Source organism: Eschrichtius robustus, chromosome 7 (assembly GCF_028021215.1).
Source record: "Eschrichtius robustus isolate mEscRob2 chromosome 7, mEscRob2.pri, whole genome shotgun sequence".
NCBI classification, from domain to species: Eukaryota; Metazoa; Chordata; class Mammalia; order Artiodactyla; family Eschrichtiidae; genus Eschrichtius; species Eschrichtius robustus.
Window position 1 is genome coordinate 73,018,889 of NC_090830.1, and position 27,850 is coordinate 73,046,738.

At 36.3% G+C, this 27,850-nt stretch overlaps 1 protein-coding gene and 1 pseudogene across 1 annotated transcript in view; one reads left to right on the top strand and one right to left on the bottom strand.

Annotated features, from left to right (window-relative positions):
- Positions 1-27,850, bottom strand: part of CTNNA3 (catenin alpha 3) — a 1,637,417-nt gene that overhangs the window by 1,348,490 nt on the left and 261,077 nt on the right. The window lies entirely within an intron of this gene.
- LOC137767607 (small ribosomal subunit protein uS14m pseudogene) lies at positions 8,709-9,231 on the top strand (annotated as a pseudogene).

The following is a 27,850-nucleotide window of genomic DNA, read 5'->3' on the forward strand; positions in this document are numbered from 1 at the left end:
TGGAAGGAGAATAGCTCGTGAACCAGGTGCAAATACCCAGACTTCTGGGCATCCCCAAGAGCACATGACAGAATCCACAAGTAAAAGACCAGTGATAAGTTTCCAGGGAAATATACCCGGTGTATACCCTCCCATACCTTCTTCAGTGGCGTAATTTCTCCTGGGAGTCACCACTTTGAAACCGTGAAGAAAGTTAGAGAGTGTTTCACAAATTTTAGTATAGTTTTCAGCCCTTGCTATCACTGGTGGATTTGTTTTTTTGGTTTGGTTGCTCTCTTCTTTCTTTCTCTCTTTTATTTTTTTACTTTTTTATTTTTAATAATTTTTTTCTATTTTAATAACTTTATTTTATTTTATTTATTTATTTTTTCGTTCTTTCTTTCTTTTTTCTACCTTTTCTTCTGAGCCATGGAGCTGACAGGGTCTTGGTGCTCTAGCTGGGTGTCAGGCCTGAACCTCTGAGGTGGGAGAGCCGATTTCAGGACATTGGTCCATCAGAGACCTCTTGGGCCCATGTAATATCAAATGGCAAAAGCTCTCCCAGAGATCTCCATCTCAATGCTAAGACCCAGCTCCACTCAATGACCAGCAAGCTACAGTGCTGGAAACCCTATGCCAAACAACTAGCAAGACAGGAACACAAACAACCCCACCCATTAGCAGAGAGGCTGCCTAAAATCATAATAAGTTCACAGACACCCCAAAACACTCCACCAGAAATGTTCCTGCCCACCAGAAAGACAAGATCCAGCATCATCCACTAGAACACAGGCAGCAGTCCCCTCCACCAGGGAGCCTACACAACCCACTGAACCAAACTTACCCAATGGGGGCAGACACCATAAACAACAGGAACTACGAACCTGCAGCCTGCGGAAAGGACACACCAAAGACAGTAAGCTACGCAAAATGAGAAGACAGAGAAATACACAGCAGATGAAGGAGCAAGGTAAAAACCCACCAGATGAAACAACTGAAGAGGAAATAGGCAGTCTACCTGAAAAAGAATTCAGAGTAATGATAGTAAAGATGATCCAAACTCTTGGAAATAGGATGGAGAAAATACAAGAAACGTTTAACAAGGACCTACAAGAACTAAAGAGCAAACAAACAGTGATAAACAACACAATAAATGAAATTAAAAATTCTCTAGAAGGTATCAATAGAAAAACTGAAGCAGAAAAACAGATAAGTGACCTGGAAGATACAATAGTGGAAATAACTACTGCAGAGCAGAATAAAGAAAAAAGAATGAAAAGAACTGGAGACCTCTGGAACAACATTAAAAGCACCAACATTTGAATTATAGAGGTCCCAGAAGAAGAAGAGAAAAAGAAAGGGACTGAGAAAATATTTGAAGAGATTATAGTTGAAAACTTCCCTAATTTGGGAGAGGAAATAGTCAATCGAGTCCAGGAAGCACAGAGAGTCCATAGAGGATAAATCCAAGGAGAAATACACCAAGACACATATTAATCAAACTATCAAAAATTAAAAACAAAGAAAAAATATTAAAAGCAGCAAGGGAAAATAACAAATAACATACAAGGGAATCCCCATAAGGTTAACAGCTGATCTTTCAGCAGAAACTCTGAAAGCTGAAGGGAGTGTCAGGACATATTTAAAGTGATGAAAGGGAAAAACGTACAACTAAGATTATTCTACCCAGCAAGGATCTCATTCAGATTCAATGAGAAATTAAAACCTTTACAGACAAGCAAAAGATAAGAGAATTCAGCACCAACAAACCAGCCTTACAACAAATGCTAAAGGAACTTCTCTAGGCAGGAAACACAAGAGAAGGAAAAAACCCACAATAACAAGCCCAAAACAATTAAGAAAATGGTAATAGGAACATACATATTGATAATTACTTTAAATGCAAATGGATTAAATGCTCCCACCAAAAGACATAGACTGGTTGAATGGACACATAAACAAGACCCATATATATGCTGTCTACAAGAGACCTACATAGGACCTAGGGACACATGCAGACTGAAAGTGAGGGGATGGAAAAATATATTCCATGCAAATGGAAATCAAAAGAAACCTGGAGTAGCAATTCTCATATCAAACAAAATAGACTTTAAAATAAAGGCTATTACAAGAGATAAAGAAGGACACTACATAATGATCAAGGGATCAATCCAAGAAGAAGATATAACAATTGTAAATATTTATGAACCCAACATAGGAGCACCCCAATACATAAGGCAAATGTTAATAGCCATAAAAGGGGAAATTGACAGTAACACAATCTTATTAAGGGACTTTAACATCCCACTTTCACCAGCGGACAGATCATCCAAAATGAAAATAAATAAGGAAACACAACGTTTAAATGATACATTAAACAAGATGGACTTACTTGATATTTATAGGACATTCCATCCAAAAACAACAGAATACACTTTCTTCTCAAGTGCTTAAGGAACATTCTCCAGGATAGATCACATCTTTGGTCACAAATGAATACTTGGTAAATTCAAGAAAACTGAAATCGTAGCAAGTATCCTTTCCAACCACAACACTATGAGACTAGATATCAATTACAGGAAAAAATCTGTAAAAAATACAAACACATGGAGGCTAAACAATACACTACTAAATAACCACGAGATCACTGAAGAAATCAAAGTGGAAATCAAAAAATACCTAGAGACAAATGACAATGAAAACATGACAACCCAAAACCTATGGGATGCAGTAAAAGCAGTTCTAAGACGGAAGCTTATAGCAATACAATCCTACCTTAGGAAACAAGAAACATCTTAAATAAACAACCTAACCTTACACCTAAAGCAAATAGAGAAAGAAGAACAAAAAAACGCCAAAGTTAGCAGAAGGAAAGAAATCATAAAGATCAGATCAGAAATAAATGAAAAAGAAATGAAGGAAATGAAAGCAAAGATCAATAAAACTAAAAGCTGGTTCTTTGAGAAGATAAACATAATTGATAAACCATTAGCCAGACTCATCAAGAGAAAAAGGGGAGAAGATTCAAATCAATAGAATTAGAAATGAAAAAGGAGAAGTAACAACTGACACTGCAGAAACACAAAGGATCATGAGAGATTACTACAAGCAACTATATGCTGCTAAATTGGACAAGTTGGAAGAAATGGACAAATTCTTAGAAAGGCACAACCTTCTGAGACTGAACCAGGAAGAAATAGAAAATTTAAACAGACGAATCAGAAGCACTGAAATTGAAACTGTGGTTAATAATCTTCCAACAAACAAAATCTCAGGACCAGATGGCTTCACAGGTGAATTCTATCAAACATTTAGAGAAGAGCTAACACTTATCCTTCTAAACTCTTCCAAAATACAGAAGAGGGAGAAACACTCCCAAACTCATTCTATGAGGCCACCATCACCCTGATACCAAAACCGGACAAAGATGCCACAAAAAAAGAAAACTACAGGCCAATATCACTGATGAACATAGATGTAAAAATACTAGCAAACAGAATCAACAGCACATTAAAAGGATCATACACCATGATCAAGTGGGGTTTATCCCAGGAATGCAAGGATTCTTCAATATACGCAAATCAATCAATGTGATAAACCATATTGACAAATTGAAGGAGAAAAACCATATGATCATCTCAATAGATGCAGAAAAAGCTTTGGACAAAATTCAACACCCATTTATGATAAAAACCCTCCAGGAAGTAGGCATAGAGGGAACTTACCTCAACATAATAAAGGCCATATATGACAAACCCACAGCAAACATCATTCTCAATGGTGAAAAACTGAAACCATTTCCAGTAAGATCAGGAACAAGACAAGGTTGCCCACTCTCACCACTGTTATTCAACATAGTTTTGGAAGTTTTAGCCATGGCAACCAGAGAAGAAAAAGAAATAAAAGGAAACCAAACTGGAAAAGAAGAAGTAAAACTGTCACTGTTTGCAGATGACATGATACTATACATAGAGAATCCTAAAGATGCTACCAGAAAACTACTAGAACTAATCAATGAATTTGGTAATGTAGCAGGATACAAAATTAATGCACAGAAATCTCTTTCATTCTTACACACTAACAATGAAAAATCTGAAAGAGAAATTAAGGAAACACTCCCGTTTACCATTGCAACAAAAAGAATAAAATACCTAGGAATAAACCTACCTAAGGAGACAAAAGGCCTGTATGCAGAAAACTATAAGACACTGATGAAAGAAATTAAAGATGATACCAACAGATGGAGAGATATACCATGTTCTTGGACTGGAAGAATCAACATTGTGAAAATGACTCTACTACCCAAAGCAATCTACAGATTCAATGCAATCCCTATCAAACTACCAATGGCATTTTTCACAGAACTAGAACAAAAAATTTCACAATTTGTATGGAAACACAAAAGACCCCGAATAGCCAAAGCAATCTTGAGAAAGAAAAACGGAGCTGGAGGAATCAGGCTCCCTGACTTCAGACTATACTACAAAGCTACAGTAATTAAGACAGTATGATACTGGCACAGAAACAGAAATATAGATCAATGGAACAGGATAGAAAGCCCAGAGATAAACCCACACACATATGGCCACCTTATCTTTGATAAAGGAGGCAAGCATATACAGTGGAGAAAAGACAGCCTCTTCAATAAATAGTGCTGGGAAAACTGGACAGGTACATGTGAAAGAATGAAATTAGAACACTCCCTAACACCGTACACAAAAATAAACTCAAAATGGATTAAAGACCTAAATGTAAGGCCAGACACTATAAAACTCTTAGAGGAAAACAAAGGCAGAACACTCCATGACATAAATCACAGCAAGATCCTTTTTTACCCACCTCCTAGAGAAATGGAAACAGAAACAGAAATAAACAAATGGCACCTAATGAAGCTTAAAAGCTTTTGCATAGCAAAGGAAAACATAAACAAGACGAAAAGACAACCCTCAGAATGGGAGAAAATATTTGCAAATGAAGCAACTGACAAAGGATTAATCTCCAAAATATACAAGCAGCTCATGCAGCTCAATATCAAAAAACAAACAACCCAATCCAAAAATGGGCAGAAGACCTAAATAGACATTTCTCCCAAGAAGACATACAGACTGCCAACAAACACATGAAAGGATGCTCAACATGACTAATTATTAGAGAAATGCAAATCAAAACTACAATGAGGTATCACCTCACACCGGTCAGAAGGGCCATCATCAAAAAATCTACAAATAATAAATGCTGGAGAGGGTGTGGAGAAAAGGGAACCCTCTTGCACTGTTGGTGGGAATGTAAATTGATACAGCCACTATGGAGAACAGTATGGAGGTTCCTTAAAAAACTAAAAATAGAACTACCATACGACCCAGCAATCTCACTACTGGGCATATACTCTGAGAAAACCATAATTCTAAAAGAGTCATGTACCACAATGTTCATTGCAGCTCTATTTACAATAGCCAGGACATGGAAGCAACCAAAGTGTCCATTGACAGAAATGGATAAAGAAGATGTGGCACATATATATAATGGAATATTAGCCATAAAAAGAAATGAAATTGAATTATTTGTAGTGAGGTGGATGGACCTAGAGTCTGTCATACAGAGTGAAGTAAGTCAGAAAGAGAAAAAGAAATACCATATGCTAACACATATATATGGAATCTAAAAAAAAAAAAAAAAATGGTTTTGACGAACCTCGGAGCAGGACAGGAATAAAGATGCAGACGTAGAGAATGGACTTGGGGACACGGGGAGGGGGAAGGGTAAGCTGGGACAAAGTAAGAGAGTGGCATGGACATATATACACTACCAAATGTAAAATAGACAGCTAGTGGGAAGCAGCTGCATAGCACAGGGAGATCAGCTCGGTGCTTTGTGACCACCTAGAGGGGTGGGATAGGCAGGATGGGAGGGAGATGCATGAGGGAGGACATATGGGGATATATGTATATGTATAGCTGATTCACTTTGTTATAAAGCAGAAACTAACACACCATTGTAAAGCAATTATACTTCAATAAAGATGTTAAAATAAAAAAGAAAAACACTCAAGAAATGGGAAGGCCTTCAAATACAATTTTTCACGTCTGTAAAATTAACTGTGCATTAACTCCTGACTGAAAATACTACAACATAGTACTAATTATACAATTTTAAAAGAACAGAATATTAATCTACAGTTAATATAAAATATTAGTTGTCTCAACCTAAATCATTTCAATGGCCTGAGAATTGTTTCTGGCTTGATTTTACAGAAATCCTTTCCCTAGATCTTATTAAACCTTAAAGATCCTTGAATATAATTTCTTGGCACTTCCTTTGAGATCTTCAAAAAATCAAGAGCTCTGCTGAGCTATTCCATGACAACTAGCATGGAAAATGCTAGTTGAGAAAATTTCTTATATATATTGTCTTTTTGATATTGAAACCCATTTCAGACTAACAGTCAACAGATTTGCCGTTAGTTTCATGCAAATATTTTCCGAATGTTTACATATAGTATGATATAAATGTAGCAAAAACCATCTCCTGGAATAAATGTTTGTGTCCCCATAAAAGGTATCCCTTATGCATATATAGCTCAAATTGACAGCATATAATTCACTTGAATTCATCAGATGGTTTTTCTTCTTGTAGTCATTTATATCCAGTTCACAGGCCAGGCCAATCTGCATCCTCCACAAGTAATCAAATAATGTGATCAGCCTTGAAAAACTTATTAGAGATATTCATTCTTGGCCCAATATAATCTTGGATATTGGGAAGTAGAATACTACTCAGAACCCTGGTATTTTATACTGTGTTTCAAGGATTGTAGAGAAACATATGGTTATAATGACTCTGGTACTCTCCATGATTGTATAATTAGGGTATAGTTTTAGTCTTAAAGGAGTACCAAACAGGCTTTGAATCACTAAAAAGAACAGCTTTAACTGAGAGTGGTAGAGCATCTTGACCTCCACAGTAATGAGCCTCTGCAGTCAAAGTGAATTTGGCCCATTCTGTAATTGACACTGTTCATAAAAACAATTTAAAACCATTTCATGTTTTGCTAGCATGCACAATTTCCAAACTACTAAGTAAACCATCAATATCAAGAACAGTGGTTTACGGTCATTGAAATGGACTCTCAAAATAAACAACTCACTAGTCTGTAAAACTTATTCCTGCTGCTGGAAGCAACATTGTGAAATGGCTTTGAAATCCAACAGAACTACAGATTTCTCCTGTAGGTCACAGTTTGGCAAAAGTGTTTTAATCCTAAATGAAGTTAGGCTAAATGGAATATCTTTCTATTATATGTGTTTGAGTCCCAATGACAGGCATACAGACTACTTCTTTGCATGAACTTTTATTTATGTGTTTCAAAATGTAATAAAATCTTCTCAGCATATCAGTCCCAGCAAGGAGCCTTACTCTTCTGAGTACCAAAGCAACCAATTTAAACTGCAATTATTTATTTTATAAGATGGAGGTCTTGTCTATTGCTTAATAAGAGTATTTGCAGGGGGTTTGTACTATATATTATCTGTGCATTTTTTCCCATACAAATAAAATCGCAACCTTATTAATAGAAGATGTGAAACAAACCAGGTTTCAACAAGGTGGTTCTTTTTTCAACAATGACAACAACAACAACAGCAAAACTATACTAAAACTATACTGAAGTTCCACTGCAGGAAACCAAAAATTCAAAAGAACCAAGCACTAACACTGACCCCCTCTGCACTCTGACATCCATAACTAGATTACCTCCTTGTGACTTACTTAAACTCTGGACCCCAAGAAAGTTTTCAGAAAGAGCTTTTCCAAATTCTTCTTCCTGTCACCCATAAAGCTGCTTTCAGGCACTAAATTATAGATTAATGATCTCCAAACTTTTTTGATCAAGCACTCCCATTCAGAAAAAAGAAAAATTCAGCATTCATACTCAATGTATTTATCTATACATTACATATAAACAAACACTAACCTTAGCCTTTAAATTAAATATTATTAAACCTAAATTTTTTAATTTTCTTAAATAAAAATTAAATACCACTAGAAGTTTTAACATTTTTCATATATCCCACTGGATCATCATGCATGCCTCCTGGGTACCACTTTGGAGAGTGTCATACTACATAATAAGTCAGGTCTGGATTATAAGTTATGCAAGAGGCAAAAGATAATTTTGGTTAAAAGCCTTAATTGTTGGGACAACATAACGGCCTCCATGCTCGGCTCTCTGCTGCGGACCGTCCGGCACGTCTGGCCCACCCCCTTATACCCTCCTCCCCCTCTCCTCTGAAGCTCCAAACCCATGGGTTCCCCACCATTCTCCCACCTGTAGCGCCCAGTGCAGACCCGTCCCAGGGTTTTCCCTCTGCCCACTTCCCTCCTCCGGCCTGAGTCAGGGGAGGGCCGAGCTGCAGATGTAAATTTGGTATTCATAAGCTTAGAGCTGACTGGCATTGAAAGCTGCAGATTGACTCCAATTTATAAGGAGTGTAGGTGGAGAGAGAAGGTGTCCGAGGAATGAGGCCCCAGAGCCTTTAATGTTAAGAGAAGAGAGCCGAGCAAAGGAGACTTGAAAGAAGCAGAGCGAGGGAGGAGAGCGTGGTGGCCCGGAAGCACTCCAGGAGCAGGGAGTGGGCAACTTTCTGCTCAAAGTCAATTGAAAGAAGAGCTGAGAATTGCCTGTTGGGCTTAGCAGAGTGGAAATTGTTGGGACCTGGATCACAGCGGTTTCGATGGCATGGTGGGAGGGAAAGCGTACAAGACAGAAGAGGAGGAAAGAAATTGGAGACTACGAATATAGACAAGCCTTTGAAGACGTTTTGCTGCAAAGGGCAGCAGAAAAATGGGTCAATAGCTGTAGAGGAGGTTGTTCCTTCATCAGCTTCAGGCCAAGTTCGAAGTTACTATGTAGATTGAAAAATGTTGCGTGATGTGAAGAGAAGAAAAATGGCCTATGAGTATGTAGATGAGAGGCTACACATCCATTCTCTCAGGAAGAATACCATTCTGCCAAAAGACCTTCAGGAAGTGGCTGATGAAGAAATTGCTGCCCTTCCCCGGGACAGCTGTAGCGTTAGAATCACAAATCGGTGTCTTACGACGTCCCGTCCACGAGGTGTAAGGCGGTGCTGGAGGCTTAGTCATATCTTCTTCCGTCACTTAGCCGACCATGGGCAACTGTCTGGGGTGCAGCGAGCAATGTGGTAATAACCAGCTCCAGAACCTACTGAGCTTGCAGGAAAACCAGTTCTGGCAAGAAGACGCTTTTCTAATAGACAAAAACCTAGTTTTTATGTGGGTCCAGAATAAAGGTCTGCTCTACCTGATGCTGTCTATAGTTAAACTACTTTTAAATTTTAAATGAAAAAATTTGGATGTTTCATCCTGTCAGTGAATTATCTTTTCTCTTGGATTTAATAAATTAAACATACTGTTCCCAAGCATAGTGTGAAGAGTAGAGTAATAAAAAATATTTCTGTGAAAAAAAAAAAAAAAGCCTTAATTGTTAAAACAAAAGGGAAAAGACAGAAAGAAAACACCAGGTCACAAATAGCATAAGTTCATTGAACATCATTATACGCCAGGCACTTCACATAAATTATGTCATTTAATCTTCAAAAGAACGCTTAAAGGAAGTATCACTTTTTCCTCTTGTACAGATGAGGAAGTTAGGATCAGGGTAATTACACCTAAGGTTTAGATCTCAAAACCCATGATTGTCAGAAGACTGGAAGTAAGTAAAAAGGAAAACAGACTATCAAATATCTGTCCCTCCTATATTCCAAAATCCTAAATATCTCTTCCCACAAAGAAGGGAAGTCTAAGGACCCATTTATTATCTGGTTCTTCTATCCTTGATATAATCATCAAAAGATAGCACATTCAGTAAATTTATTTCAAGGCAGTAGGGATAAAGGGTAAAATATACTAAATTACTATCAGTAGTTGAGAAAAATCATCAATTAGCTTTTGATTGCCTATCATTTCTTAAGCAGATAACATGGATCCAACAAAGTCTTTAGAATCTCTACACACAGGTTTTAGTACTGAGATGTCCTTTATTCAACATGCTGATGCCAGCAGCTCCAATAATTCCCATGATCAAAGTGTTAAGAAATATAGTAATATCTGCTTTTTCTGATTTAATTTGGTTAATTACAGACCTACCCAAACCGTGTGGCATATAGCCCCACAGATCCTAATCTATTATGTGAAATTTAAACAAAAAATATTAACTGCATACAGTCATAAACACATATGCTTATTTGCATGACTCTCTTATATTATAGCCGAAAATATAACTGGCTTAAAGTTGGAAACAGCATGACTTCAATCAATACAAATTACAAAAAGAACTAACTCTAATTATCAGAAGTAGTGATATACTTTTAAATTGTCTTGTAGAAATAGCAACTAAGATAATAGAATTTTCAAGAGAATATAAGAATATATAGAATTTTTCCAAAAACTTATCAACCAAGGAAAATCATTCCCCAAAGTCTATACTACCTAGTTAAGAATATTAGAAGAAATCTGATTATCTAAGTATGAACTTTTCCCTCATACTTTTAGTTTATTTTATAATACACAGAGAAATCTTACAATTCCAGTCACTAATATCCAAACAATATGTGGTCTGGACCATAGAAAACTAATAAATGATGACATATGAGTATAATTAACCAAAGTCATAGACTAAAGCAGTAGAAAATTATTTATAAAAAAACTACAGCATCGTAAAAACAAACTTCTCTTAAAAGTCAATATTGTTTCAGGAGCAATTTAAACCAGATTCAAATAAAATTCAAATAGGATTCAAAGATTACTCAATTCAAATAGGAAAGAAAGTTCTCTTCTCTTAAAGAGAAAATAAGATTCACTACCAAATTACATTGCTTTTATAGGACTATAAAATACAAAGCCTCACAAAATCAAGAATTTAATAAAATATGCAAAATGATAATAATGGTAAAATTTAGAAAACTCTTCTATGTGCCATGACCTGTGCTAAGTATTTTATTATCACTTTGAATGGTCATAAGCACCTCAAAAGATAAATGCTATTTGTGTCCCCATTTCCAAGCAGAAGAACTGAGGTGGTTAAGAAATGTTACGAAGGTCACATCACTAATGAAATAGCCAGACTTTGACTCCAAGCTTCTTATTTATTTACTCTTTCTTAAGTAATAAAATACATGATGTGACCAATGCAGGAAGTGTAAGATTTAAAAGGATGGACTTTGGAGTCAGATGCACGAGGATTCACATCACACCTCTGGCTCTTTCTAGCTGTTGTAAGAAATTGATCTCTCCAAGTCTGTTTCCTTTTCTATAAATGGAGATAATAACACCTGTCTCATAAAATAGCTGTAAGAGTTAAAATAATATATGTAAAGCCCTCAATACAGAGCTTGGGACATGGCAAGCTTCCAAAATGTGGTAGTTTTGATTATTTACAGGGTAGCTACAGTTAACAGTGTGACCTATGGTACAAGGACAAAGGAAAGGTAGCTGACCTGTTGAGTGACCAAAACTGTGGCCTTGGCATGAAAGATGAATGAAATTGTCAAACCTAGTCCCCTGATTTTCTGTAGGTCTCTACAGCACTTGCTCATGTACCTGTTTACAGAGCATTTCTCTTCTCTCTAGCTCATTTCATTGTTATCTCTAACAAGTGATTTATTTTCATTTCTTCCTCATTTCCTGTGACCTGTTTAAAAGCTCCTTGCATATCTACCCTTACAAGTACCCAAGTAGTTTGTTATCCCCTAGTACAATACTTAGTTTTTGTACTTGATACCCTGGGATTCATTTTACTATGTAACAATCTACCATGAACATCTTTCTAGAATAAGCCTAAAGATTATTTGAAATACCACCTGAAAGGAAAAGAAAACTTTGTATATTACCATAACCTCTGCACAAGATTTACCAATGTAAACACAGCTTTCCAATGAAAAATAAAAGTAAAAGTAAAACTGGAACCCAGTTGGTTCCCCATGATTTAGTTTAAAACATTAAGCATACTGACTATAGTATACAACAGTTACTTGTCAAATATGAATATGAAATGGCACCACTCTGTCTTACCTCTTCAGAGTCCATAATCAGTCCCCCTCCCATTTTTACTTCTATAAACTCCTAATTGGGTCTATCTTCTAATAGCTACAATGTATAACTTAAGAGAGAGCTATTTCACCAACATTTCTATTAAAAACTAAAAAGGTTTTAGTTTTACCTAGCATAGTAAGCAATTAATAGAAGAATGTGAAACAGTTCAAACTGTTTAAAGAGCAACATTTCTGATTAGCAATATGAAATAGGAACAGATCACGTGGTTCAAGTTGTGTTTAACCCAGAATGTTCTGTGTGGTCACCATATATCACAATTAATGTTATCCAGTAACTCTAATGGAGTCATTAGAGTTTGAAGCTTTGGGTAACTATCAGCACTTATTAAAACTTTTTCCTCCTTATCTAATACTAGATAAAATTAACCATTCCGCTTTAGGATACTGAATTGTATAAATTCCTGCAGAGACTTAGTAGATGAGGAATAGTGAATAGAAGCATCAGCAATTCTCTAAATCAAAAGGAATTTTTAAATACCTATTTCTTTTATACTAGGTTATATAAAAGAATATTTTTGAAAATAAAGTTGTTAAGTTTGATCAAGTAGACTTTCTTTTTTTAATGAGTAGATTAGATTTGTCCAGCATAACATTTTGAGAAAAACTCCTTCAAAGATCCTCTTAGAGGTGGTTGGAAGGAGCCCCAGTAAAGGTAAAATCTATAAAGCCAGCAGATAACAATCAGCTTAAACTGTTTCCATCAGTGAATGTCAATTTTTATTACAAGGCAGAATTTAATTAATTTGGTTTCATTTAATAAATATTCTCATATAATATAGTCCCTGTACTAGATACTATCTCATATTTCTAAATAGTTCAAAGTATTAAAGATTATTTATGACAGGAATATGTTATCAATGTATATTTAAGTTTTCTTCTCCTTCTAAATTATATCTCTTAAATGCTTTAGGTCCAATTGACCCTGAACATGGTAAATGAACTCCAGTCACTAAAGAATCCCCTGAAAGTTTATATAACACCAGTCAAGGTTAGAGGTTCCATTTGAAAGATTTTAGTGTTATATAACAATGATGGTTATATATAATTATTCAGCCCCGCACACACCTCCCCCTCCCAGTGTTAGCATAATGTTCAGCACTCAGTGGGCACTTAATAAATGTTTGCTTAAAAAATCAGTAAGTGTATAGAGACTCAAATATGCATAAGTAAATCTAATACTCAGAGAATATATACCAATGGAGACAAGATGTAAGTGGAGAAAAAGACTCATTATTGGCACAATTTCAGGGTAATTACATATATACAATCATCCAATAATTGCGAATTTACAGTGTATTGAACTACTTCAAAGTAATTCTCTAAATAATGTTCCCTTCTGCCCAAAATTTCTCTTCTCTTAATTGAATAATTTTTGTAACTTGAACTAGGAATTCAGGCAATATTTTTACAAATGAAATGATTTGATTTCATTTTTAAGAAGAAGAATAAATACAAACTTAAGCATAATGTCATATCAAATAAACAAATTTATTAGGCACATGAAATTCATACTAAGAAAAGGAGTTATATGAAACTGACTCCCAGTTCTGCCACTGAGATGGGAGTTAAAAAAGAAGATTTAAAATATTGCTGGTTAAATCAATCTCAGTGATCTTTTTTTATTGGAGGGAAGTACTAATTTGATTTATAAAAGTTTAATTACAAATTAGAACAGCTGTTAATATCCCTTATCAACCATTATTTTGTTATACATGGTAGGAAGATAAGCAGATAAGGTCACCTGCCTAGAATGAGATGCTTCACATTATTTACAGCTCTAATTTTTGTTCAGTAATTGGTAGGTGCAATTCTCATTCTGCTTGCTAATGACTACGATATATTTCTGAGGCAAATTAGAGAAATAGAATTTTGTGTTACTTTCAGCAGTATTGCTAAAAAAGTGATGCAATGAGTTTTAGTTGAATTAAGTTGAATTAGCCTCACCAATATCATAATTCACCCAAGAAATTCTAACATTAAAATCACACCACCCATGAAGTGAACTTGAATAGAATAGAATTTGTGTATTTGTTTGGCATTGGTCTCCATCACTAATTGCCCCTTCTGTAAAGTAGTTTTGGGTAGAATGTAGTAAGCGTTTCATGATCAGCAACTGAATGCCTAACATCTGTGAGAAAACATATATTTAAAATTGTTCTTTTGAATTCAAAATGAAAGTAAAGTACTCCAAAGAAAAAGAAGAAAGTTATTTCTCAGTTCTGAGGGAGAAAACAGACTTTTTTAAATTAACACCTATAAGAGATCAGAAGTTTCAAAATTATAAGGCCTTTTTCACTAGAAGAGAGGAGCATTAGCAACTAAGGAAATCCAGTCATTGGCACAGTATGATGTATATGTACTTTCTAAGTTGGCAGCATCTGAGTCACATGGGAATCCAAACTGAATCATATGGGAAATTATGTCAAAGATTATTTTTTACTCCAAGAGTTTCTCAGGGACAATTGCTGAGACCTGCATATACACAAAGGCCTTGATACAGCTATTAAGAGTAAATAAAGTCTTCAGTTCCTATAGTGGAAGATTCCATGCCAAGTTCTAATGTACACAACCTCTCACAGCTAAAGCCACAAACAAATGAAATCAATAAAATCAGGCCGTCAAGTCAAGAACTGGGGTTGTTTCTCAATGTCTAAGGGTTTCAGTGTGGTTTTTAATTATCCCAGATGAGAACAAATTAATAGTTGAATAAAATCCATTTAAGTTAGAAGGCATTCACCTTTGACTAATGCTTTATTCTATTAAACCTTGTTTATTATACTATTTATATCAGATATTGATAAGCAATGTTATACAACACAGCTTTGAAAACTGGAGTGTCCTGTACACATGCAGAAGCACCACTTATGATTGCTCGGGGTGTGTAGTTCACAGCAGTGCCACATCTAAGGGAGGATCCCTAGTAGACATTGTGGATATCTTGAATTTTTCAGGGAGATAGAAGTTAAATGTATTGTTCTAACAAAAATAAATTTTCTGACAAAAGTGAAGTATGGGTTAAGTAATGACTCTGTAAGATATTATTGTTATTATAAACCTTACCTTAATGAAGAGGTTTCTGAGGGAGGAGAACATAGTCAAAAGTTATAGCATGATTTTTTTCCCTCTTCTCTCTAAAACATTATTGGATGCTGGCTGAAGGCATTCACCACATTGTAGTACAGCATCACAGCCTCACAGCGTCTTATCTCCCTGCTAGCTCTATTGCTGAGCCTCTAGCAGGCCATGCCACCATTCTACAAAGCCAGCTGTTTCTGAAAAATATATACATGTTAAGACTAGTAAATTCTATGAGCTTGAGATCACTGACACCATAAGAAGCCCTATTAATTGGAGGTGATGTTATGGAGATAATATGAAGATGTATCAAACATAGTATAAGTCCAAAAATGGCAGAAGCACTGTAAAGAGAAAGCAAATCAATACTTGGACTTTGAGTGTTTGTGAAGACACAGCACTGCCTCCCCCATCCACAAAAAGTTAGGTAGCTAGATGGTTCCATGAGGATGAAGCTATATCAGGAGTTCAACGTTGATACCTTATCTTGGCAAGCTGTATACTCAGCAACTGGTGGAAGCCATATCAACTTTGGGGAGGGAAAATCCATGTTGCTGTGCCTTGCATACTTCTATTCACCATATCCACATTGTACAGGAACTCCTTGATCAAGCCACAGGGGTCATCTGTCCACCTAAAAACTGTATGCTTTATCTACTGTGGATATCTTTGTTAGGCATTAATGTTGGACAGGAATATCTTTCACACTCCATAACAATTCCAAGAGGTCTCCTCCAGACCTCCTTGTCACCAACTTCACAAGATTTTTTTCTTTCCAAGTTCCTAACAATCCAGTCAATGTGTTAGGCACTGACCATGAATGAATGTATACTGATACCTTAGGACATCTCTACTTCTACCCCTAATTAAAACTAGGTGCAGGGCTCAGAGTTCAGTCCACTGGAAGAATTTCCCTTCCTGTTGTCTTTCATGGTTATTCCTGTTGTAGTGCAGCACCCATTCCCTACAACTGATTTCAGTATACCATGCAAATCCATCCATAAATCAGGACCATGCATTTTCTTTCTCTATTAACAAGTCATAGGAAACTCCCCATGAAGCTATAGGTATGGGCTGAGGAAGAGGCAGAGAAGTAGCAGGACCGAGTACCTTGGGAATGTCACCTACTTAAGCAGTTTACTTGTGCCTTCTGGGCCTTTTCAGGCCTGATCTTGATACATCACATCTGATGTATAATGAGATGCTGGTGGGCACACCCAATTTTATGGCTCATGATATTAGATAACACCTAGTTCATGATGGGCAGTTCAGGTCACATACTCACTTTGTGCCCTGTGGTCAGGTAGGTGTTCAGTCCCTATTAGGGTCCATAAGCAAGTCAGTAAAATTGCTTTTCAAATGGAAATAGTTACTGACAAAGGAGGGGTCTATGCCATGATTCTCCTTTGGGATTTGCCAGAAGCTCCAAATAGTATCTCTGGCACATACATATTGAATATATCAAGCTTTCTGGGTCATAAAATTCATGGGAAGAACAGTTTGCTCTGCAGATAGGACCTACTGCACAGCTCTTTCTTTCTCCTGGCTTTACTCAAACTGGCAGCCTTAAAGTTTACCTAGTAAATGTGCAGCAGCAGCCTACCTAAAGGTAATACATATTGCATTCAAAATTCAAAGAGGCTCACCAAGCATTATGCCTCACTCTTGGTGGTGGACAAGGTTCAAGGTGCAGGTGTAATAATTTGTTTCTCACTTTAGAAAAATAGCCTGACTTGTTTTTCTCCCATATTCTGGCATGCATGTGTGTTACTAAGGTGACTAGGATACTTGCTACTTCCTGTTCATTAGCTTAAATTAACATAATACTGTCAATGTAATACACATACTTTATGTTCTATTGGATATAAAGGAAACCAAAATCCCTCTGGATTATGTGTGACAGTGATCAGTTGAATATTACTTATGGTAAAACTGTAAAGATACACTGTTGTCCCTGCCATATAAATGTTAATGACTTCGAATTTTTCCTTACCAATGGAAATGGAAAATATAACACTTCCAGGGGGCTGTGCTAGTTTACTCCCATAAAGATACCACAATTGGAACTACATGTGCAATTAGCATCACCACCTGAGCAAGTGTACAAAACTATACTCTCATACTCCATGACCCATACGACTTTGGCAGTTGTCAAACAGTCACATTAAACATGAATAATTTTATTTTAGTCTTTTATGGTGGTACTAATCTCTGAAATTTCCTCAGGAAGGTGGCGTTACTTTTGGTTTTCTTTCTTGGGTAGGTGGGGATGTCATTCCAGGAGCTTCTATTTGGCCCTTTATAATCATAATAGCCTTCATTCCATGGATCAGAAAACCAATGTGTCAATTCTGCCAGGTACCAATTATATCTACTCCCATTATATATTCAGGGATAGGGAACTGCTCTGGTACTCAGAACATTATCCATTATCTCAAGACCTCCACAGATCTCTACTCCGACTGGTATACTAGTACGATGGCATTTAAGGTCTCTGGGGATCAGTATAAGTTTTGATCTAGAATCTAATAACTCAGAGGGTCTGAGTATTTCCCTGTCTCCAGTATATAGTCACCCCGACAGAAGACTGCAGGGTTCTGTACATTGTGAAGATTTCCTATTCCCACTGGCTTTCAGGGGGTCATCCCTGTGTGGGGTTGTAGTGTAGTACGTATCTATTTACAGCTGGTCTCAGTAAACCATAAATAACCATCCATAAATCAGGTCCATGCTTTTTTCTCCTCTATTAATATATCAGAGGAATATGTTTAGAGATAGCTTGGATAAAAGTGTATAATATACACCCATAGCTACACTGCAAGGTCCTTTTACAAAGGGGCCTGGCCTCTCCCTCATCAGAGAGGTTCTGGGATGTGAATTGGCATATATCCAAAACACTAATATTACCATTTCTTCCCACAAGACCTGCCACAAGGCAGGATTTTTCTGCCTATACGTGTCAGGTAGTACACTGGAAGGATGCATATGTATTTTATCCTTAGAATTGCATAATCAATTAGCTGTTGCTACAGAATAGTGGTTCTCAAAGTGTAATCTCCAGACCATCAGCATCAACATTAACTGATTAGAATTTCAATTAGAATTAAAAATGTTCCAATCCCACTTCAGACTTATTAAATTAGAAATTCTGGGATGGAGTCAACAAGCCCACCGTGAGTCTGATACACAATAAGGTTTAAGAACCACTCCCAGAGATATCTGTAAGTCAAGACCCATCCCTGTGGCTTCTTGTGGTAGTTTCAGACATCTTGCTTGTAATGATTAACAGCCACCAGCTGATCTATATCATTCTAAGACCCCCATCAATCCTATTAGGATCAGAGAACCCAATTCTATTCTAGTATAACCCAATATCATCTCCTTCCTACAGAAGACAGCAACCACAGAGTTATTCAAAGATACTGTCATCCCCCTTACCAATGCATTTTAGTGCTTTAACAAAAGAGCATCATCTGGCCTTCCTAGGGAGTATGGTTAGAAGTTGACTAATCCATTCCAGGATTTTTCATTTCGCTAAACCATTGAACTCCTTCTTCTACAGTATGCCAGGTAATCTCAAACGTTTCTACCTCATTAACTATACGTCATCATTGAGTTCAGGCTTCAATTAATATACTTCATAGATTATTAAGCCCTCTTCCAAGTGCCCAAGCCAATATATTATTAATTCCCAAAGTCCACGTGAGTACACCAATGTCAATGAATTTAGTCTGACAGACCTTAGCATTTACTCCCCGCATGTGCCAATACAGATTGTTTAGGTTTTGAACTCTTTCAGTGTATAAACTATTCCTCTCGGGGTAGGTCTTGCACCTCCCCATCTAGGCTATGTTGAGTCAATGAGAGATGGCAAAGGTGGGTTCGAAGGTTAATCAGCATTAGTTTGCTAGGCAAGTAAAAGACTTTTATGTACTGAAGGGCTAGATTTCTTAGTAGAGAGGTGGGTGGTAGTTAGGTTTAAGGCTAGAGGTTACTCAGTCATATCTGCCCTAAAACTACAGGAGATGAGAGTCTCCTTCATTGCAATTCTGCAATGGATGGCTTCTTACATATCTACACAAGTCCTTAATTGTATGTCACAGTTTTTAATTATTCCTTTTACCTATTTACCCTCCTTGGAATCATAAGAAGAAGCCAAAGGACTCCACAATCTTTAAGTCTATTATCACTGCCATATAACTAAGTATCAGTCACTTGATCTCCCAATACTCTGTCTTCCATCTATACTTCATCCCATGTAATAATTTGAATAATTATAATGCCACCACATTCTATGAATTACCCATTTCCATTTTTCTCCTCTACACTTCTTAAATGTACAATAAAACTAATTCCAAAATTCTACTTTGAGTTCTCTTTTCTGGGACCAGTTATGATATAGTAGGAAAGAGTATCAGGATCTCATCAGTAAACAGATGACACACCCAAATTAGAACAATAGAAAAAGCATTTAATAAAGGGACAATTTAATAAAGCTGTGGGCAAGGTACAAGGAAACTATAAGGCATGGTTCTCTAAATGTGGTCTCTGGACCAATAGCATCATCACCTAGGCACTTGTTAGAAATGCAAATTTGGGGCCTTAGCCCAGACCTACTATATCAGAAATTCTGGGGATGGGGCTTAGCAATTTGGTTTGACAACTCCTCCAGTTGACTCTAATGTACACCAAAGTTTGAAAAATACTGACACAAAGTATAATGCATTAACCATGTGCCAATAACAATTGAGAACGTCACCCCTAGGACCAAAGAGGCAAGACAATGGAATAGCAACTGGAAACCAGAGAAAGTCATAAAGAGAGAGCCACTTTGAAAGGATCAATGACCTTTGGTAAAGAAATCCAGACTACCCTAGAAAACTCACAACAAGAAATAAGACAATTATAATTCAATTTCGTTTATTCATTTCCCCCAGTTTTCAACCTGGGCTCCCAAGTGACTAAACTCAATCAGAAGCCAGAAGGCAAGAGAACCTGATCATTCTATCCATTTGGGACAGCTTACCAGGGAATAAAGTAGGTTGGAAAACGAAGGTTATATCTGGAGGGGCAAATGGTAGATATCTGGCATGCATGCCTAACATACTATTGTGAACATACTCCAAATTTGACAAAACTCCAAAGCATTTATTTGAGGAAGTTATAGATTAATAATATTTTATAATTTCCATGACAATAATGGTTTCTCAGGAATGGTTATTTACTATTCAACCAAATATCTGGATTTCAATAATAAAATTCTTTTTTCATCCATAAAAACTCCCTTGGCTTGTACCCTGGGGCTTAACACAATACCGGGTATATTGTAGTTATTAAATAAATGTTAGAGATGGCTACTACTATTCATTTTATAATCACCTACCTTTCCCCTATGTAGACATTTAAGTCCCTACCTTGTTCCCATGCTGCATCCACTGAGCTGAAGATCAAATTTGTCACTGAATCCTCCTGGGATTTCTGCTCATACCAGGGCCCTCTTCTTAAGTGCCATAATCTAAACTCCATTCACCCACAAGCTACAGCCTACTGACTTATTCAATTCCTTTTTCTGCTATAAACTAGATTTCTTGATTTGTTTAATATCATGTACAATTGGGGGCTTACTCTTGCTTTTGGTTAGACAATCAAATGAACTGCTGTAGCCTCATCCTAGTTCTTAGCTCTATGCTAATCTCTTATCATTGGCATTGGCTTGATACTTGAGATGTGAACATGTATACTGTAGAATTAGGTTAAATTAAGTGTCTGTATCTACAACATTAACTTCTAGATCTCACTGATGTCACTGTGCCCTTATCTGGATCTACTTCTATTGCATAATCCTTGTATCCATTTATTCAGAATGTATCTGAATTTCAAGTCTCAGCAGTCCTCATTGGTCTCATCCCTTCATCTACACTGCTCTAGATATCACAAGTGTTTTAATTATAGACCATTTTACCACACACTTTCCCATCAGTGCTTCATCTTTCACAATACTGACAAATTAAGTAAGAAAGGATCCCAGACAGTCAGCAAATAATGATTTCAAACTGAGTTTTTCAAGAAAGTTAAAACAGCACTGCATTGAATATTGTCTAATTATTATGAATGTTTCTCTCAACTATTTCTAACAAATCTACCTCTTGGCTTTCTCTAAAACACAGGAAATGTATTTACAATTACTTTTGTTAATGCTCTGCCAAATAGTAAAGAATATATCTTTCAAGGCTTTGGAAGGGTCAGCAAACCAATCTCACACAGTCCTTATTTGGTATCTGCTATGTGCCCAACATTATGCTAGCTGCTAGTGACTCAAAGCCAAAGGAAAAATATTCTTTGCCTTCAAATGGAAACAAAAAATAAGCAGATAATTACAGCGATTAGTATTTCATAGAAGTACATGCTAGGTAGTATACTTTAGACTCTGATCAGAGAAAGCTTCTAGGAGGAGATATCCCAGAACTGGGTCCTAAAGGAGGAGTAGACTTAGCCAAGCAAAAGGAGTGGAGGTAAGGGAAGAGGGGGAGGTATAAGAAAGAAGCTGCACACACAAAGTCATAAAGGCAAAAGAGAGTGTGAAACCTTAAAGTAAAAGGTGAAAATTAAGGAGAAAAAGTGTGAATAGGTATTTAGGGGACACATAAAAAAGGACTGTGTACCTTATGCTAAGAGCTATGCTAAAAGTCATAGAGAGTCATTGAAGAATTTAAATCAGGGAGTTGAAGAGTGGTATTTTCTTTTTTAGAATATCATTTTTCTAGTTGTTTTAAAAAAACTAGATTGGAGGGAGGCAAGACAGAAATTGGGAAGACCAGTTCAGGTACCATTACAGTAAAAAAAAAAAAGTTGTTGGGGGTAGAGAGAAGAACCTGCACTAAAGTGGTAGATGTTGAAGTGGAGGGAAGTAGATTAATTTGGGAAAGGTTAGAGAGTAGACCCTACAGGACCTGGTGACTATCTGATTGAGTAGTCATGATAGATACCAGGGGACACTATTACATGACTGAGCTCAGAATGAAAAATGGGCAAAGGAAATGAAAATAGAATGAAAACTATGCAAAAAACTATATCATGGCATCTCACACCCAAAACAACGGTCTGAGGAGAGAGTGGTCTATTGGATATGTTGAATAAACAAGATCTGAAAAGGAACTTGACAATTAGGAAGTCTTTGGTGAAATTTGCCAAAAGAGTTTCAGATGTAGGGTGTAGGCAGAAATCAGATTACAGAGAAATGAGGAATAAATAGGAAGTGAAGATACAGAGAAAGTATGACTTTCTCTTTTAAAAAGCTTAACGATCAGGAATAGAAAAACATATAGTTAAAGGAGCTTAGGGGGCAGGGAAGGTGGTGGCTTTTCTTCAGGATAAGAAGAACTGGAATTTGTATAACTACTGATAAGAAAAAGCTAATAACAGTAATCAAAATGTATGATACTGACATAAAAACAGACACATAGACCAATGGAACAGAATTGAGAGCCCAGAAATCAACTCATGCATATACAGACAACTGATCTGTCAGAAGAGTGACAAGAATACACAATAGGGAAAATAGAATCTCTTCAATAAATGGTGTTGGGAAAACTGGATATCCACAAGCAAAAGAATGAAACTAGACCCTTATCCCACGTCATTCACAAAAATCAACTCAAAATGAATTAGACACTTAAATGGAAGACATGACACCATAAAACTCCTAAAACAAAACATAAGGGAAGAGCTCCTGAACATTGGCCTTGGCAATAATTTCAGGATATGACACCAAAAACACAGGCAACAAAAGTAAAAATAGACAAGTGGGATTACATTAAATTAAACAGCTACTGCACAGCAAATGAAAAGGCAACTTATGTAATGGGAGAAAATTTTGCAAACAATACATCTGATAAGAGGTTAATCTTCAAAATATATAAGAAACTACCACAACTCAATATCAAAAAATAATAATAACATGATTAAAAATTGGGCAAGTAGCAGTCTTTAAAGATGGTGACATAGGAGGCTCCTGAACTCCCCTTCTCCCATGACCAGACAAAATGAACAGCTACACACAAAGCAACTCTGTCTGAAAGAAATCCAGAAACTAGCTGAGCAACTCCTACACAATGGGCAAACAAGAAAATACCCACACTGAAACTAGTAGGAAAGGGTGAGACCATAAACCCCAGCTCCAGCACAGTGCTCTACAGTCACAAAAGGATCCTCAACTCCCAGCTTCTTCCTGAGGAGTGAAAGATTTGAACCACATATCTAGTACTCCAACTTTTAAGACTCCCAACAGAGAGATAAGGCCCCCAAAACATACAGCTCTGAAAGCCAACAGGGCTTGCTCAACAAGCCCCACAATACTATAGCAAGCAAAAAAACAGTTGTTAATGAACATGAACACTCACTGCAGCTGTCACCCCATGGCTCAAGACAGAAGAAGCAGACAAAAAACACCCATCTCCCAGTGTTTTCCTGAATGAGGTCTCCTTGTATACATTAAAAGCTGCTACCTGAGGGTCAGGCCTCTAATTTAGCACACATCTGGGCACTGACTGCAATCCTCCCCAGAGAGCAGAAAAGTCTGTGGACACCTCCTCTGCCTTCTCCCTCCTGCCTGTCCTAAGTTGCCAGTATCTCTCTGGAAGGAGCTTGTACACACATCTGCACCCCAGTTTTTGCAGCATCATGCAAGTAATGAGCCCCTGAATAGCCTGGTTCTGGTAATCAATGGAAGCTGCACTCAAGTTCCACAAGACAGAGGCAAACAAAGAAGCAGTTATTGATGAGTGCAGGAGCACCCCTTCCATGTCTATATTCCTGGGCTAAACACAGAGGGAGTGGACAAAAACACCCATCTCCCAGTTTCTCCCTGGAAGGGGCCAAACTACATACTTTTGCAGATTGATGTGTGAGGGTCCAGTTTCCAATCAACATGCATCTGTGTAATGACTGCAACCCTCCCCTTTGGGACACTGATGGGTCTTGGCACATCCTCAACCACTGGAAGCCACTTAGAACAAAGAAGGTGATTTGGACAATTAAAATGTTTGAAAGACAACCAGGGGCATAGGTCAGGCTGATTGAAAAGGTTCATCTGCTATATGAGACCACTCTGTCAAGACTGGTTGTTTTATTTAATGCACAGAAACCAACACAGATAGTCAGAAAAATGAAAAAGCAAGGGAATATGTTCCAAATGACAGAACATGATAAAACTCCAGAAACAGATCTCAATGAAACAGAGATAAGTTATTTATTTGATGAAGAGTTCATAATAATGATTACCAAGTTCAGAAGAATAATGCATGAATAAAGTGAGAATTTCAACAAAGAAAATATTTAAAGTGCCAAACAGAAATAACCAAGGGGAATACTACAGTAACTGAAGTGAAAATTTCAATAGAGGAGTTCAACAGCAGGCTAGATCAAGCAGAAGAAAGGATCAACAAACTCAAAGACAGAGCAGTGGAATTCATCCAATCATAGGAGCAAAAAGAACAAAGAATTATAAAAGGGTGAAGAGAGCTGAAAGTACTTACAGGACATCATAAAGCACACCAATATTTGCATTATAAGGGTCTCAGATGGAGAAGAGAGAGAAAGGGGGGTAGAAAGCTTATTCAGAGAAATAATGGCTGAAAGATTCCCTAACCTGGGGAAGGAAACAGACATCCAGATCTAGGTAGTCCATGGACTTACAAACAAGATGAATCCAAGACACTGAAACCTAGACACACTACAACTACACTGTCAAAAATTAAAGACATGGACAAAATCTTAAAGCCAGGAATAGAAAAATAACTTGTTACATATAAAGGAACTGCCGTAAGACTATCAGCATATACCTCAGCAGAAACTTTGCAGACCAGAAGGGAGTGGAATGATATGTTCAAAGTGCTGAAGGAAGAAAACAACCAGTCAAGAATTCTCTAACTGGCAAAAGCTGTCTTTCAGAATTAAAGGAGAGATAAAGAGTTTTCCAGACAAGCAAAATCTGAGGGAGTTCATCACCACTAGACTGGCTTATGAGAAATGTTAAAGGGAGTTCTTCAAGCAAAACAAAAGGACATGAATTAGTAACAGAAAAACATATAAATGTTTAAAACTCACTGGTAAAGGTAAACATGCAGTTAATTCAAAATAACCTAATGTTGTAATGGTAAACCACTTATGACTCTACAATGAAAGTTAAAGACAAAAATACAAAAATAACTATAACTATAATGATTTCTTAATAAATATACAATATAAAAAGATATAAATTGTGACATAAAAACCATAAAATATCAGGAGGGAGTATAAGAATGTATAGCTTTAAAATGCATTCAAAGTTAAGTTGTTAAGAGCTTAAAATAAACTGCTATAAATATAAGGTAATTTCTGTAAGCTTTGCAGTAACCACAAAGCAGAAAGCTACAGTAGATGTAAAAAGATAAAGAGAAAGGAATCTAAGCATTCCACTAAAAAAAGTCATCAAACCATAAAGGAAGAGAGCAAGAGAAGAATAAAGGAACAAAGGAATCACAAAACAGCCATAAAACAATGAACAAAATGGAAATAGAAAGTCAATACCTATTAACAATTACTTTAAATGTAAATGGACTAAATTCTGTAATCAAAAGACAGAGCAGCTGAATGGATAAAAAAATCAATCAATCAATACCCAACTATATGATGACAACAGGGTACTCACATCAGCTTTAAGTATACACACAGACTGAAAATTAAGTGGTGGAAAAAAGATATTCCATTCAAAAGGAACCAAAAGCCAAAGACTGCAATAAGAGACAAAGAGGTCATTATATAACGATAAAGAGGGAAATCAAACAAGAGACTGTAACATTTGCAAATATTTACACACCCAAATAGGAGTGCTTAATTATATAAAGCAAATATTATCAGATCTGAAGGAATAAATATACAGTACAATAATAGTACGGGACTTTACTTCCTAGTTTCAACAATGAATTAATCATCCAGACAGAAAATCAATAAGGAAACATTAGATTTAAACTACATATCCCAGATGGATGTGACAGATATTTACAGAACATTCCATCCAAAGAAGCAGAATACACATTCTTCTTATGTGCACATGGAACATCATCCAGGTTTGATCATATGTTAGGTCACAAAATAAGTCTTAATAAATTTAAGAAGACTGAAATAATACCAAACACCTTTTCCGATCATGATGGTATGAAACCAGAAATCAATTACAAGAAGAAAACTAGAAAATTCAGAAATATATGGAAATTAAACAACATACTCCTGACCACCAATGGGTCAAAGAAGAAATCAAAAGGAAAATCGAAAAACATCTTCAGACAAATGAAAACAGAAACACAATATTCCTAAAATGTATGGGATGCAACAAAAGTAGTTCTAAGAAGAAAGTTTATAGCAATAAACACCTGTACTAAGGAAAAAGAAAAGATATTAAATAAACCTAATTTTACACCTCCAGGAACAAGAAAAAGAACAAACTAACCCAAAGTTAATAGAAGGAAGAGAAAAACAAATTCAAACTGGACAAATTAAATAGAGACTAAAAGGACAACAGAAAAGAAAATGAAGTAAGAGCTGGCTTTTTTAAAAGATAAACAAGACAAACCTTTAGCTAAACAAATGAAAAAAAATGAGAGAGAGAGGATGCAAATAAATAAAATTATAAATGAACAAGGAGACATTCCAACTGGTACCATGGAAATACAAAGGACCATAAGGACCATATTATTGACTAAAGGACCATAATATGAACAGTTACATTACAACTGTTGGCCAACCTAGAAGAAATGGATAAATTTTCAGAAACATACAACCTAAGAAGACTGAATCATGAAGAAATAGAAAATCTGAACAGATCAATTACTAGTAAGAAGATTAAATCAGTAATCAAAAACCTCCCAACAAACAAAAGTCCAGGACCAGATGGCTTTATTGATGAATTCTACCAAACTTTAAAAGGAGAAGTAATGCCAATCCTTTTCAAGCTCTTCCAAACATATTTAACAAGGCCAGCATTACAGTGATACCAAACCAGACAAGGACAATGCAAGAAAAGAAAATTACAGGCCAATATCCCTGATGAACATAGATACAAAAATCTCAACAAAATATTAGCAAACCAAATTCAATAGTACATTAAAAGGATTATATACCACGATCAAGTGGAATTTATTCCAGGGATGCAAGGATAGTTCAACATTCACAAATTAATCAATGTGATGCACCACATTAATAAAATGAAGGATAAAAATCATATGATCATCTCAATAGATGCAGAAAGAGCATTTGACAAAATTCACCATCCATTCATAATAAGAAAAAATAACTCTCAACAATACAGGTATAGAGGAAACATACTTCAACAAAATAATATCATATAAAACAGGCCCACAGCTAATTTATCATAATCAATGAAAAAGCTAAAAGCTTTTCCCCTAATATCAGGAAAAAGACAAGGATGCCTACTCTAACCATATCTACTAAACATAGTAATGGAAGTACTAGCAAGAGCAATTAGGCAAGAAAAAGAAATAAAAGGCATCCAAATCAAAAAGAAAGAACCAAAACTGTTTCTATTTGCAGATGACATAATATCATATAGAGAAAACCCTAAAGCCTCCACCAAAAATAACTGTTAAAACTAATAATTGAAATCAGTAAAGTTA